Source organism: Psammomys obesus, unplaced genomic scaffold, assembly GCF_907164565.1.
Source record: "Psammomys obesus unplaced genomic scaffold, mPsaObe1.curated_primary_1811, whole genome shotgun sequence".
NCBI lineage: Eukaryota > Metazoa > Chordata > Mammalia > Rodentia > Muridae > Psammomys > Psammomys obesus.
Genome location: NW_026596085.1, coordinates 7,425,774 through 7,441,573, shown reverse-complemented (window position 1 = coordinate 7,441,573; position 15,800 = coordinate 7,425,774). Strand labels below are relative to the sequence as shown.

At 39.6% G+C, this 15,800-nt stretch overlaps 1 protein-coding gene and 1 pseudogene across 1 annotated transcript in view; both read right to left on the bottom strand.

Moving 5' to 3' along the window:
• Positions 1-15,800, bottom strand: part of Yaf2 (YY1 associated factor 2) — a gene marked incomplete at its 5' end in the record, with an annotated part of 59,377 nt that overhangs the window by 36,114 nt on the left and 7,463 nt on the right.
• Positions 6,555-6,648, bottom strand: LOC129691242 (U2 spliceosomal RNA; annotated as a pseudogene).

Here is a 15,800-nt window from a genome sequence, read left to right as displayed (position 1 = left end):
AGAAAGAAAGAAAGAAAGAAAGAAAGAAAGAAAGAAAGAAAGAAAGAGGAACAAGTGCTAGTTGATTAAAACCAACTGCCAGTCATGGTGGCACAAACTTGTACTCTCCACACTTGACAGACACAGACAGGTCGATCTCTGTGAGTTCAAGGTCAGCCTGGTCATATAGTAAGTACCCATCTCCAACAAACAAAGCCACTCTTACTGATCAGGACACTGTGCCAAGTTACTCTGACCAAATCTGGTATGTGAAAAGTTTACAGTTGGAAGTATTTCACTAAAAGCATAATGTAAATAAATCCACATAAGAATTCAACATGTAGCCTTTCTACCTAAAACATATTTGTGGATGTAAATAACACTTCGTTAGAACCACTGTTATCCTATGCATGTATCTATTAGTAGTTTGCTATAGTATCATAATAGCTTTCATAACATACAAAAAAAGTTATCCAAAACAACTCCTTTCTATTACTCTCCTAAAGAGAAGAAAGTTGAGAGAAAGCCATCTCGTCTGTGAGAACCAGATTACTCACCAGTGACTTGAGCTCTCCTATTGGGTCTTTTCCCTCACAGATCCACCCCTTCCTCCTGTCCATCTCGAGGATCCTCATGAAGCGCATCCACGGGAACTGAGGCATGCAGCACAGATGCACACAGAAGAAAGCTGGGGTGGGCTTAGGAGGCTAGAGACATGCTGCAGGCACTCACTTACCTTCCTGAAATGGGATTGCAACGGTCCCTTGGTCCTCAAGGCATTCACATAGCTTCAAAGAGTGTGGATCTGTGGAGATTACCCAATAGGAGAACTCCAGTTACTGGTAAGTGATCCAGTTTTTTCTTCTCTATCAGAATAAGAAGATTATTTAATTTCACTTGAGATTATTAACTCATGTAGAGCTACAGGAGAAACAGATGTGAACATATACATTTACATGAACAGAGCTAAACATGTACTCACCAAAGTAAAAATAGATAAATATAAGGTGACTGTTTGATTAGTCAGAAATACAAAGGAAATACATACAAAGATTTGAATGATTTCATTTGTAAATGTCCACTATGATGGCAGCTGTATTTTAACAAGAGCAATCAGCTATGAAACTTGCATTTCACTGAAACACCACCATCATTCTATATTAGTATAGCAGTAACACTGTTGATCAAAATATGCCATTTCTTAGGATTATCAGGCCACCGTGGTAAATTTGATACTAAAATTTACACAGCTGTCATGTTTGGCTAGAAATAATTAGACTTTAAATTAAAAGTCATTAAGTCTTTAAAATTACTATTGGTACCTATTAGCAAGCATAAAAGTACTCCAATCACTAAAAAATAACAATGTTAGGTTTTCTTTTCTACTTCTACAAACGTGTCTGTCATTTAAAGAAAAATTCTAATCAAAAGGAAAAAAAAGAGTCCTGGAGAGATGGCTTAGTGAGTAACATCTTACCCTACAAGAATAAGGACCCTAGTTCAATCTGTATAAGCCATGAAAAAAGCTGGCTGTTGCTATAGGGTGGTGTACACCTTTAATCCCAGGGCTTGGGAGACAGCATTAAGTGGATCTCTGTGCGTTTAAGGATAGCCTGATTTACACAGCCAGTTCCAGGACACCAGGGATACAGAGAGACCCTGTCTCAACATTTCAAAAGCTAGTTGTGGTGGTACACACTTGTAGTCCTGGTGACAAAAAGCAACGACAGGTAGAGTCCTGAGGTTTGATGGCTAGCCACCCTAGCTTTCTGGGAAAGCACAAGGCCAGTGAGAGACCCGGCCTCAAAAAGAAAAAGATTAGGGTTGGGGATTTAGCTCAATGCTCGAGTGCTTGCCCTGAGTTGGTACTCAGCTCCAGAAAGAAAAGGAAGACAGGAAGGAATTGGCGGGGAAGAGGGGGGGAGACAAAAATGACACCATGTACACCTGCAAATAAAGAGAAAAAAGACCCCAGGCAGAATTTTACCTTGTCCTCAAATGTACGTAAGGGCATCCTATTGCCTTTAACTCCACACATTCATTCTGTAGACTGCTTGATGGCTTCAAGCCCTAAACTAGATAGAGATGCACTTCAGAACTTTTACCATTATATGTTGAAAATCCATCCCCTAGCTTCCAGAACTTTCTACAATTTCTTTTGACACAAGGTTTCATACAGCCCAGGCTAGACTTGAACTTCTGATACTCCTGCCTTCACCTCCTAAATGTTGGAATTATGGGTATGTGTCACTACTCCCAGTTTATGCCAAGTGGGAGTTAAACCCAGGGTTTTATGAATGCTAAGCAAGCATTCTAGCAACTGAGCTAGCTACAGCAGTCCACCTTCTAGATCCTTGTGGCTTCACTGTTCTTCCATGGAAATAAAGAAACTGTAAGTTTTCCTATTTCATCTGTAAAATTAAATAAAACTAAAATAATATGAAATCTTTTCTCCACAGAAACAAATCTGGAATATGAAGATCTTATATTTCAATACCATTATGCAGTACTTAGCACATGGCAAGTCTGTTAGTAGCTTGTTAAAATTTTTGCTAGATTCACATTTAATTCTATCATGCACATTTTTCTAAGTAATTTATATCCATTCTCTAAATCTAAAGTATAATAATTATGAATGACTTTGTTTTTAAATGACTAATTCATTCAAACTGGGTACTCCAGCCATGGGGTATACTACATTGCCACAGGTCCATTGTGGCTGGAGTGTCTCGCCACGTGGCTATCTTCAGTGTAGTGACACTGGGTGCCATGGAAGCTTTACAAATCAGAGGCTAGGGAACAAGATATTAAGGTTCCTGGAGGCACAACCCTCAGAGAAGATGCTCACAAGGACAAGCTGTCAGCAAAGCAGGAAGCCCAAGCTTGCTGTGCTTTCTTGCCTGTTTTGCCATGTGACTTGCTCTGTGCCTGCTCCATCACAGGAGCTGGGCTCTATACAGAGCTGCACATAGACAGCTAGTCTACAAAACTGTGAACTCAACGAGTCTTTCCTCATACACACCTTCATGTATTTTGTTATTCAAAAAGACAGCAGATCTCCATTTTGAACTGTAACATAAATATTAGGGTTGTTGTTTGGTTTGTTTGAAGACAGAGTTTCTCTGTATAGCCTTGGCTATCCTGGAACACTGTACACCAGCAGGCTGGCCTTGAACTCAAGAAATCTGCCTATGTCTCCTGAAGTGCTGGGATTAAAAGCATAAAACACAATGCCCAGCTCAGTTTAGCATCTTTAAGGGTCATCTAAATCAACATTTTTAATTACAGACTCTGCCTTCACTTCAAGTTACTGAAGAATGGGCAGCACACCACAGAAAGAATGTACATGTACCTATTTGAACTACAGGAACAATTACCTAAATAGTTTTCCTTAATGAAATGAGCTAAAAGACACTATTCCAAATCAAATAATATCCAATTTTTATTTAAAACAAATATTTTCTTCATTTAGACTTGTCTTCTGAACTTATAATTAAATACATTTTAAAAATAACAACATTAAGGTACATTCAAAATATTTTAATATGGCCAATAGGGTAACCTGCATATTGGCAGTGAAAGTTACGCATTGTTGTTGCATAAACTCAACTAAAATGGTTAGTTCTGTGTTTGTGGCAATGGGACTTAAACCAGGACCTCACACCTTAGCCAAGTGTTCTACCACTGAGCTGTACGCTTTCTAGCAGATTTTATATTTAATTCCTGAGGTCAGGATGCTCTGCTCAAAACTGCATTTTGGAACTCTAGTGAATATAATGTGCATCAACTAAAAGTTACTCCTTAATATTTAAAACAGAACCAAATATTTCATCAGTAAAAGTTAGCTCATAGTCTCAACTTAAAAAAAAAAAAAAAAAAAACCACGTCTAAATTAGAGCATGGTAGCTAAAACTAGGTGTAGTGGTACACACCTTTAATCCCAGCACTCAGAGGCAGAGGCAGGCCAACCTCTGTGAGTTCAAGGACATCCTAGTCTACATAGGAAATTTCAGTACAGCCCCAGCTTCATAGAAAGACACTGTCTTAAAAAAGCAAAACAAACAAAAAAGAATATGATAGCTAGCTGGACATGATGGAGCACACTGTAATCCCAATAATCAAAAGGCAGGAGGATCCTGATTTGAGGCCACCGGGGCTGCATAAATAAATTGTCTCAAATAACATAAACCCAGGTGTGGCGTTTTGTACCTGGAATCCCAGCAGCACTCTTGAGGCTGAGGCATAAGGATCACCATTAGTTTGAGGCTACCCTGAGCTATGCAACAAGTTTAAAGTTATTCTGGGCTACACAGTAAGATGCTATCTGAAAAAGAAAATTGGGAGGGGGGGATAAGTAGTTCTGGTGTTGAGTACTTGCCTAACATGCACAAAATCCTAGGTTCAAAACCCAGCAGTCATAATAAGAGGCTGTGCTGGGTAAGGACAGGAGGAGATAGGCCACTGTTGGAGCACCTGTCCACTATGTTTGAGGCCTTAGATTCCATCTCAAGCTCTGTCTCTGTCCTATCTCTGAATGTCTGTCTCTCCCTCTGTCTCTCTATCATACACATACACACAATCTGAATATTCATATTTTAACTACATTAGCCACTATCAATATCATTCCAATGCATAATTTTAAGACATTATATTAGATTTGCCATAGTAATGAAAGCTATTCAGACATTAAAAGTTACCAGAAACATTGTTGTGAGTTGTTTCCATATTCCAATGTCTAATTTATAAGACAGGATCCTCTAATGGCAGATGCCAACAAATTCTGAAGTGAAAATATGAGGTCAGTGTATGTCCATTTTCTTGAGTGACATTTCACACCTAACTCATATGCAACTTCCTGTTAAGAGTGCAGGTGAGCTCCAGTCCCCCTGAATTTCTGCTCTACCCTGAGCAACTTGCTTTAATTACATTCTGGGCTTCCACAATAAGCTTTCTTTTCAATAGATAATCCTGCTAACAATAAAAAGGTTTAACTGTAAACTGTTGTGGGCCCTGAAATGACTGCAACTCTAGCTCACAATTGATTGAATCTTTGTAACAAAAAAAGGAGACAAATAATAGTCATAATTAAAATTATTTGACCAGATCTTACAGTGCTACAATATTTTTCATTCAATTATTTTTTAATGATTTGTTTTATTTTATGTGCATTGGTGCTTTGACTGCACCAAAGCTGAGTGTGTGCCTGGTACCTGTGGTGGTAAAAAGAGGGTGCCAGATCCCTGAGACTGGAGTTACAGACAAGCATGGGCTGCCATGTGGGTGCTAGAAATAAAACCCTGATCCTCTCTAAGAGCAGCAAGTGCTCCCAGCCACTGAGTCATTGCTCCAGCCCCTTCAAATCAGTTCTTAATAACAACCTCTAAAATACAACTGCATATTTTCTGTGTAAAACTGACTTTATATAATGATGTCAAATGTTTCCTAACAGGAATTCAATATAGTCTAAGTTTACAGTACTAGTTACTATGACAACTAACAAGTGGTTCTGAGCACCTCTTTTTCCTTCCTTTGAAAGGGAAGTTAGTCCTTTATTACCAGTGACCAATGTTTAAGTAATAATTCCTCTTTTATATTACAGGCTTAATTCCAATCATTCAAGTTTAAAGTAATCCCACTCTCACTTTAAAATGCATATGAAACTGCAGAGGTGGATCAATAAAGGCTGCTAAGCCTGATGATTTGAATTCCATCCCAAGAACCCACATAATGAAAGAAACCACCTCTAGAACTTTGTCCTCTAAACCCCACACACAGAGACAAACACACAAATGCAGTAAAGGTGCACAGAAGACTGAGAGTTTAATTCCTTTGAAGGGAATCTGTTTTGTTCAAGGCCTGGTTAAATACCCAGCACTTTAAAAGCCATCTTCACAAAAGATGGCTCCTCCCCTTCGTCTTTATATTTCAAACACTGCCTCTGTCATCACATGTCTCATCTATGACTATTTTAGCTTAGAGCCATCAGAGTAAGAATATACCTTATTCTCCTTTCCAACTCTGCCACTACAAACAGCAGCAGTCTCACAACAGCATTTCGAAACTTAAGCATGTTCAGACTTCTACGGATCTAAAATCTTAGCTGTTTTTGTACTGCTCGTGCTCTAGGTAACTTACTCAGCACTCACAGAACCTGAATCTAACCCAAAATCCTTCAGAGACAGCTGGAGCTCTATAGTTGAGACACATTGATAGCCACTCATTTATTTGGTGAGCTGATAAAGAGTCCTATTCGTCCTCCTCCTAAAAAGAGAAAAGCGGAGTGTCCTCAAGCCATATATGCTCGTTCACAATTAGCTATGCAACTGTCCACATTTTCCAAGTTACTATACATTTCTTTACAATTAAAAAGACTTTGACACCAGAATCCACCCAAAGTTTTGAAGATTTTAATTACATTATATTCTGTAACTTCAAATAAGAATTACATTAAGTATAGATTTATGCCTCCTCCAAAAAAGTATACTTTTAAAAATAAACATTGCTAAATAATTATAGAATTCTCCTTTGGACATCAAAGCTAGCTAATAACACAATTTTATTCATCTTTCTACCTATTAATGTGAATCTCTTTTATTTAACCTATAGATACAATTCAACTGATAAGAACAGATACCACACTTGATCTTAGCTAAAAGGCAGAGAAGCAACAGATGCAATTCCAAATTGCTGCAATGATTGTGAAAAGCTGAAGACAAGCAAAACGCAGTATTATCATCCTTTACAACTTAACATAAAAATTTTAAACCCGTGAAAACAAAAGTTACCCTGGATTCGGTAAATGGGTGATACATATGAATTAATTACACGGAACTTCATGGGGAAAAGCACTTTATCGTGCTTCTGCAACACTACATTATCAGTGCTTCTCCTTTTTTTTCTTCCTGCAATTCTTTGGAGCTTCTTGTGCTTGACCGCTGACTTTCCGCAGTGGAGAGAGGACAGCTGACATTTCTTCAACGTCTTCCTACATCTCTTTTCTCACCTATGCAGGCTACTCTCCCGTTTCCCTCACCCACTTCCCCGGCCTCCACTTAGTCATGCATGCCAAAGATGAGCAAATATGTATGACAGCGTCTCTTTCCTAAGCTTTTCCCCACACACCGAACTGCACTGGAGAGCTACCTCTGAGGCTTCTCTGGGCACCTAAAGTCTAAGGAAGCTGAAAGTAAGGTATCACCTTCTTATCATCCAAAAGTCTACTTATCCAATCACACAGGTGAGCCAGATCCATTTAAGTGCTCCTTCCCCGATTTTTCTACCCCATCACCATATCCAATTAACAATCACGTCCTACAAATTTTCCCCTAAACATACTCAAAATCCACTCACTTCCCTCTGCACTAGCAGCGCCTTTGTTCATCACACCGCTGCTAACTCTTGCCCACCTGCAACTGCTTCTCCTACACGGTCCTCTGTGGTTAGGATTCAACAAACAAGTGTGATGAGGTCAAAATAAAACATTACTGGCTGCAGTTTTAATCATACATGGTACTGATGGTGAAAAAAGATTTTTTTAAATGCTTAAAAATAAAATCACAGAAAATTAAGTTCTCTTATCTAGTAAAATGGGAGAAATAAAATGTACCCCATGTAACTCAAAATGAAATAAAATAAATGTTCCTTAGAAAATAAGTGGAAAGCAGGCAACACCATAATCAGATACATAATAGAGGTCTCTGCAATTTAGTTCCTATCAACGCACTGCAATCACTAGTGACCAATATACTAAATTCACTGCACTATACCAGTTACCACTTCTACATATCACCAAAATATCTTATGGGATAAATGGCAAGGTGTGGATTTAGGCCAAAATGTGAACCACTGATTCCCTTAAGAAAACAGTTTAGAGAGATCAGGGATACAAGGCACTTACATAAACATAGTAAAGGCAATATTCAGGAAGTCTATAGCCAACATCAAACTAAAGGAGAGAAACTAAAATCAATTCCACTGAAATCAGGGACAGGCAAGGCTGCCCACTCTCTCCATATCTCTTCAACATAGTTCTGGAAGTCCTTGCTAGAGCAATAAGACAGTTCAATTGTATCAAGGGGATACAAATTGGAAAGGAAGAAGTCAATTTATCACTATTTGCAGATGATATGATAGTATACCTGAGTGATCCCAAAAATTCTACCAGGGAACTCCTACAGCTGATAAACACCTTTAGCAAAGTGGCCGGATACAAAATTAACTCAAAAAAATTAGTAGCCCTCCTGTATTCAAAAGACAAATGGGCTGAGAAAGAAATTAGGGAAACAACACCCTTCACAATAGCCACAAAGGACATAAAGTACCTTGGTGTGACTCTAACCAAGCAAGTCAAAGATTAGTATGAAAAAAACTTCAAGTCTCTGAAGAAAGAAATAGAAGAAGATATCAGAAGATGAAAAGACCTCCCATGTTCATGGCATGGCTTGGCAGGATTAACAGTAAAATGGCCATCTTACCAAAAGCAATCTACAAATTCAATGCAATTCCCATCAAATTACCAACACAATTCTCTACAGACCTTCAAAGAAAAATTCTCATCTTCACACATAATAACAAGAAACCCAGATTTGCTAAAAACAATCCTCTACAATAAAAGATCTTCTGGAGGTATCTCCATCCCTGATCTCAAGCTGTACTATAGAGCAACAGTAATAAAAACTGCATGGTACTGACATAGAAACAGAATGGTGGATCAATGGAATCGAATAGAAAACCCAGAAATAAACCCATACACTTAAGGACACCTGATTTCTGACAAAGATGCCAAAACCATATAATGGAAAAAAGATAGCATCTTCAATAAATGGTGCTACATGTAGAAAAATGCAAATAGATCCATACTTATCACCCTGCACAAAACTGAAGTCCAAGTGGATCAAAGACCTCAACATAAAACCAGACACACTAAACCTCTTAGAAGAGAAAGTGGGGAAGAGCCTTGAACTCATTGGCACAGGAGGCAACTTCCTGAACATAACACCAACAGCACAGGCTCTAAGATCAACAATCAATAAATGGGACCTCATGAAACTGAAAAGCTTCTGTAAAGCAAAGGACACTGTCATCAGAACAAAATGACAGCCTACAGACTGGGAAAGGATCTTCACCAACCCTGTATCTGACAGAGGGCTAATATCCAGAATATATAAAGAACTCAACAAGTTAAACAGCAACAAACCAAGTAATCCAATTTAAAAAAGGAGTACAGACCTAAACAGAGAATTCTCAATACACGAATATCACTTGGAGAAATGGCAGAGAAACACTTAAAGAAATGTTCAACATCCTTACTCATCAGGGAAATGCAAATCAAAACGACCCTGAGATTTCACCTTACACACATCAGAATGGCTAAGACTAAACTCAACTGACAACACATGTTAGGATGTGGAGAAAGGGGAACCCTCCTCCATTGCTGCTGGGAATGTAAACTTGTACAACCTCTTTATAAATCAATTTGGCACTTTCTCAGACAAGTAGGAATAGTGCTACCTCAAGATCCAGCTATACCACTCCTAGGCATATATCCAAAAGATGCTCAAGTATACAAGGACATTTGTTCAACCATGTTCGCAGCAGCTTTATTCATAATAGCCAGAATCTGGAAATAACCAGATGTCCCTCAGTTGAGGGACGGATACAGAAATTGTGGTACATTTACACAATGGTATACTACTCGGCAATTAAAAACAAGGAAATCAAGAAATTTGCAGGCAAATGGTGGGAACTAGAAAAGATCATCCTGAGTGAGGTATCCCAGAGGCTGAAAGAGACACATGGTATATACTCACTTATTAGTGGTTATTAGACAAATAATATAGGATAAACATACTAAAATCTGTGCACCTAAAGAAGCTAAGCGAGAAGGAGGACCCTGGGTAAGATACTCAATGCTCATTCAGAAAGACAAACGGGATAGACCTCAGAAGATGAAAGAAACAGGGAAAAGGACAAGAGCATACCACAGAGGGCTTCTGAAAGACTCTACCCAGCAGGGTATTAAAGCAGATGTTGAGACTCATTGCCAAATTTTGGGTCGAGTGCAAGGAATCTAAGGGGGAGATAGAAAGACCTGGAGAGGACAAGAGCTCCACAAGGAGAGCAATAGAACCAAAAATTCTGGGCACAGGGGTCTTTTCTGACACTGATACTCCAACCAAGGACCATGCATGGAGATAACCTAGAACTGCCCATGGCAGCTCAGTGTCCAAGTGGGTTCCCTAGTAAGAGGAACAGGGACTGTCTCTGACACGAACTCTGTGGCTGGCTCTTTGATCACCTCCGCATGAGCTGGGAGGACAGCCTTACCTGGCCACAGAGGAAGACAAGGCAGACAGTCCTGATGAGACCTGATAGGCTAGGATCAGATGGATGGGGAGGAGGACCTCCCCTATCAGTGTACTGGGGGAGGGACATGGAAGAAGAGGAAGAGAGGGAAGGCGGGAATTGGAGAGGTTGAGGAAGGGGGCTATAGCTGGGATACAAAGTGAAAAAATTTGTAATAAAAAAAAAATTAAACACTTTTTAAAGCCTAGAAAAAAAAAAAAGTTTAGGAAAGCACAGTGAGACAAAACCAAAATCCTTGCAAAACATAATCGTCACTTTCTGCCTAGAATGCTTTCAGATTAGCTGCTTAATACTTCATCACATACTGCTTATCATCATTCACTACTGGAGTACTTCCTAGATAGTAAAATGTTACACTTACTGTCCTGTTCAAGACACACATATGACAATGGATATCAATATTCTACAAAACTTATTTATTCACATATTTTTTAATTTGTTCATTATCATCCCTCCGCCTAAAACACTTATGTATGAAGTAAAAGAGGAGGGTAGGTTGAAAAAGAACACTTAAGTAATTTGTGAGAAATGACTTTATTAGAAACTACTTACCCTTATGTTCTGATATTGGGAGTTAACACGCTGATATCCAAATGTTCTATAATCAGGACTAGTACCATGTCAGCACTGTGTATTTGATTTCTTTAGCTAACACTTTTTAGAACAGGCTCTGTGCTAAAAACTTTACAGTCATTCCTTTCATTTAAAACTGTTAGGAGAATGTATAAAATTATTAAAAATTTAAAAATATTTTAAAAAAAGAGGAGCAGCCTTGTAGAAAAATAAATAAATAAATACTTAATCTAATGTCACTGAAATTAAAAAAAAAGGTAAGGAAAGTATTTTTATAATCTCCATTTTAATAATGAGAAAAACTAATATTCAAAAAGACAGACAATGATAAAATAAAAACAACCAAATCAAAAAGCTCACAACACAAAGAAACAAAACCATTCTTTGTTAAGGGTTTCTACTGCTACGACAAAATCATGAGCAAAAAGCTAGTTGGGAAGAAAAGGATTTATTCAACTTATACTTCCACATCGCCAAAGAAAGTCAGGACAGGAACTACAACAAAGCAGAACCTGGAAGCAGGAGCTAATGCAGAGGTCATGGAAGGGTTCTGCTTACTGGCTTGCTTCACATGGCTTGCTCAGCCTGCTTTCTTTAGAATCCAGGACCACCAGCCCAGGCATGGAACCACCAGCATAGGGGCAACACTCCCCCATTGATTTCTAATTGAGGAAATGCCTTAGAGCTGGATCTCATGGAGGCATTTCCTCAGCTGAGGCTCCTTTTTCTTTGATGACTCTAGCTTGTGTCAAGCTGACACACAAAACCAGCCAGTTCACATTCAAATGCAAGAGTAAGTAGAACTCCAGAGTCCACTACTTAAACACCATGCTGCTAACTACAGGGAATGCTTAAAATTCAAGTTGTCTGTATTTTGGATTGTTGTTAGTTATTGGAGACATGTAAAAATTAAAAACAAGTATGCATGCTACCACAAGACTCAAGACCTCTGCAGAGCCTGCAACCATTTTCACCTTGGCCAGAGCTGGATTGTTCCCCTGCTGGTTCAGAACTTCTGCTAAGTGTTAAATCTTGGGGTACTCCCTATAGGGAGATACAGTCTGAAAGTTATTGAAAAAGGTCTAACACAACCCCAATGACTCCTTTTCACTAAAACCTTAACATTTCAACATATCTTTTAAAGTTTCAGTTTGAGCTATAATGATAGCGATAGAGTACACACAATATGCCAGAGTGAAAAATGGAAAGAGAATGACATCTAGAGCCACTTACAGGCACACAATGTATGATAAGTCATTTGGTTCTTCAAAACTTTGACTCTTCAATCTCTAAACTTCAGATGATATTAGTTATTCATGTGGACAGTGTTTTAGAAATTAAACAGATTATGTTGATGATCTTTGTAATGCATTAAGTATTCTATGTAAATAAACACCTGTAGACTCCAAGAAACACTACATGCATTGTTTGCTTTCCTTTGTATGTGGTATATATTGTCCATTATATATATGCAATAAAAAAAAAAAAAAAAAAAAAAGAATTTCCTATCTGAGCCGGCCATTGGGGCACAGGCCTTTAATCCCAGCAATTGAGAGGCTGGGGCAGGCAGATCCCTTAGATTGAGGCCAGCCTGGTCACAGGTCTACTCTGTAAGAGCCAGGACGACACAGAAAAACAAACAAACAAAAATCATTATGTGTTAGGCAGACGTAGCCCAAACAAGTGTTCCTGTTTTATCTAAAACATGGCTGTGTTTGGTCCCAACAATCTTCTTCCCTCAGCTTCCCACATGCTTGTCTTACAAGCATGCACCTTCCCCATGTCCTGCCCATTCGTTCCTATTTATAGAAAGTATGTTTTATGTTTAAAGTTATCAAGAAGTACGGCTTCATCTAGATATGAGGAAAATTACAGGAAGAAAAACTTAAGATGCTTGATAGGGAATTTAAATTCTACCTCATCTAGACAAAAAAGATCCTGGAGCTCTAGAACTTTAATCTCAAATTAACTAACTATTGGCCTGGCCTATCTCCCCACCATCACCTTTACCACCAATATATTAGGAAAAGACAAAACAGCACAACAAAACAGGAACAGTAAAGACCTCATTCTAGCAGATTCCAAACATTGCCTCTTCTTTACGACAATGCTATAAAAGTCTTCCAAATGTACTGAAAATCCCACAATGGGCCTGCAAACAACTGTGGCTCAACTCATTTAAGAAATTAAACACAAAAAGTCTACCACAAATTTCTGACAGTCTTCACTCTGCAGACTGCCTGAGCCCTCTTACGGTATCAAAGCAAATGTAACTAGTCTGTCTCAGGAAATGAGCATGCATTCTGGAGGCTCTTGAAAGATTCCTTTCAACTCTAATTCTAGTTCTACCAGTTCCTAAAGCAAATGATATTATCAAATGTCTACAGAATCTCTTAAAGCACGTAACTGTCAATCAGTGAACAGCCTATATAACAACAGAAAGAGTGAAAATCTAATAATCAAACACTGTAAATGTTCAACAAATATTTGGTGAATACTTTATTTAAAAATTACAATGACATATTTCATTACAGGCTTTAAAAGGAATAATTCAAAAGAAATATGATATTTAAACAAAGGTTTCATTCACAGATTTAGATGGAATCTTTGGTTTAAAACCCTTGAATGAAAGCTTCACACTCTGAGGTTAGAATTCCCACTACATGTAATGGCACTCTAGCTAACCGTGAGGAAAAGAGAGACAAGCAAAGTCTCACTCAGCAAGCTAGTTTTAGACACTGTACTAAAGAAGAAAGAAGGAAAGATCAAGCAGCAGTCAACCTGGTTGAGCTCTGACTCTGGTACCAGGCGGTGACTACAAGATTACGCCTCCTTCCCAGCCACACAGGGTAGACGGAGGCAAGCGGAAGGCTGTGTACAAACAGACTGTGACTACAGTACAGTACAAATTAACAGGAGAAATGCTTTGACTGCCTGAACCATGAATGGTCACTAAAACCTAACAAGAGGCTGAGCAACTCTCCCTGAACAGGAAGAGCCAGAACTTCCTGCGTATGCTGTGTTTTGACTGTGTGCATATATGTGCAGCACACGAGGGCTTAGTGTCGGAAAGGACATCAGATTCCCTAGAACTGGAGCTATGAATGCTCGTGAACCACCATGTGGATGCCACTCAAAATCATATACGGCACAATTTGTGTTGTGCTAGTTTCTAGGGGAAATGCCAATAAGCAAATTGTGTGCTTATGAGCCTCCGGAAAGCCTTAATGCATACAGTAATAGATTTATCTACCAGATAGATTTAACTCGTCCCAGGAGTGGGCTAATATCCCCAGAGTGTTATATTTACCCCACCTCCAGGGAGTACAAACTAATCTTCCAACTTGGGCCCTTTCACTAGTGAGGTGGAGCCAATGAGGAAGCAAGTGGCAGCACTGCCTGCTTAGAGCCTTTTTGGCAAGCAAAAGCACAACTCCTGAGGCATAGAGCTAGCTCCACCTCGCCCCTGGGGATGGGAAATGGAAGGTGTCAGCTTCAGTAGCCAACCTGACACACCTGGAAGGAGGGATCCTCAAGGAATTGTCTCTTCAGACTGGCCTGTGGGCATGTCTGTGTGGCATTTTCTTAACTGCTGATATTAGAGAGCCCAGCTCACTGTGGGCAGTGCCAATCCTGGGCAGAGGTCTTGGGTCATATAAGGTAACTAGCAGAGCAAATCCGAAGGAGCCAGACTACAAGCAGCTGTCTGCCATGCCCAAGTTCCTACGTCCAGATTCCCTCAAAGATAAGACTATGGTATGTGAGACATAATAATCCCTTTCCTCCCCAGCTGCTTTTGGTCAGTTTTACCTCAGCAACAGTACAGCAGACTAGGACAAGGGTTGGGGAGGCACAAGACATAGGCAGCTCATTCATGAAATACGCAGTGTTACCCGTGGAGCTGCTCGAGCCCAAACAACTGAGAAGTGATGGGTCGCTCGTGGTGCTCTGGAGCCTGCGGCTAACGCTTTCTTTCTGAGTATTCTTACCTGAACACGAACACTTGCCTCACTTCAATCACACAGAGCTAACTAACTTCTGACTGTCACACTGATTTAGAAAAGCATCTTGAAAACCTAGAAAAGCAACTAAAAGCACAAATGAGAAAATCAATTCACATAAGGTGCACAGATCAGGGACACTGTGAAATTCTTTAGTTTATGGCTGGGTCACGTCCCAGTAACAGCCAACAAAATGACTGAAAAAAATCGTCCAACTGCCTGTGCCTATAAATGTTTAAAATAAAAAAAAAAGTTAAAGACTTTGCATGAAGTTACTCTGCATGGATGAGGATGGGGGTGAAACACTTCTAGAAGCCATGAGAACTGCAGTGCCTAGAGTGGGTCGCCTCTTCAAAAGTTGGCTAGGAAAATCACTGGGGCTCCATGAACCAAAAAGGCTGCTGCCAGTGCCATAGTTTTCTAATACACTACAACTAGATAGTAAGACCATTACCGCAGACATCATGAACTTAGGTTGCAGAACATGGAGAAATCATGAGAGGCTGAGTTCAAAACCTGCCCTCTACTAGCTAGGATTCGTAGCACAGAAAGGTGCCACAAGGCTGATGAAGAATTGTTGCCAATGGTCTTACTCAACGATGCACCCTTCATGTTAAAACCATCAGTACGCCCGGCAAGATGTGCACACTGGAGGTGCAACAGAGCCTTGACGGATCTGAGTGCACTCAACTACCTTCCAAGACCTGCTCCACTGGAAGAAACTAAGGCCTGCAAGGACGTGGGAGCCAGGCCAAGAGCCCATGGCTGAGGAGGTCATACAGCCTACTGGAGAAGTTAACTGCTGTCAGTTTTTGCTAAATGGATATGTTGCTGGATGGATGGATGGATGGATGGATGGATGGATGGATGGATGGATGGATG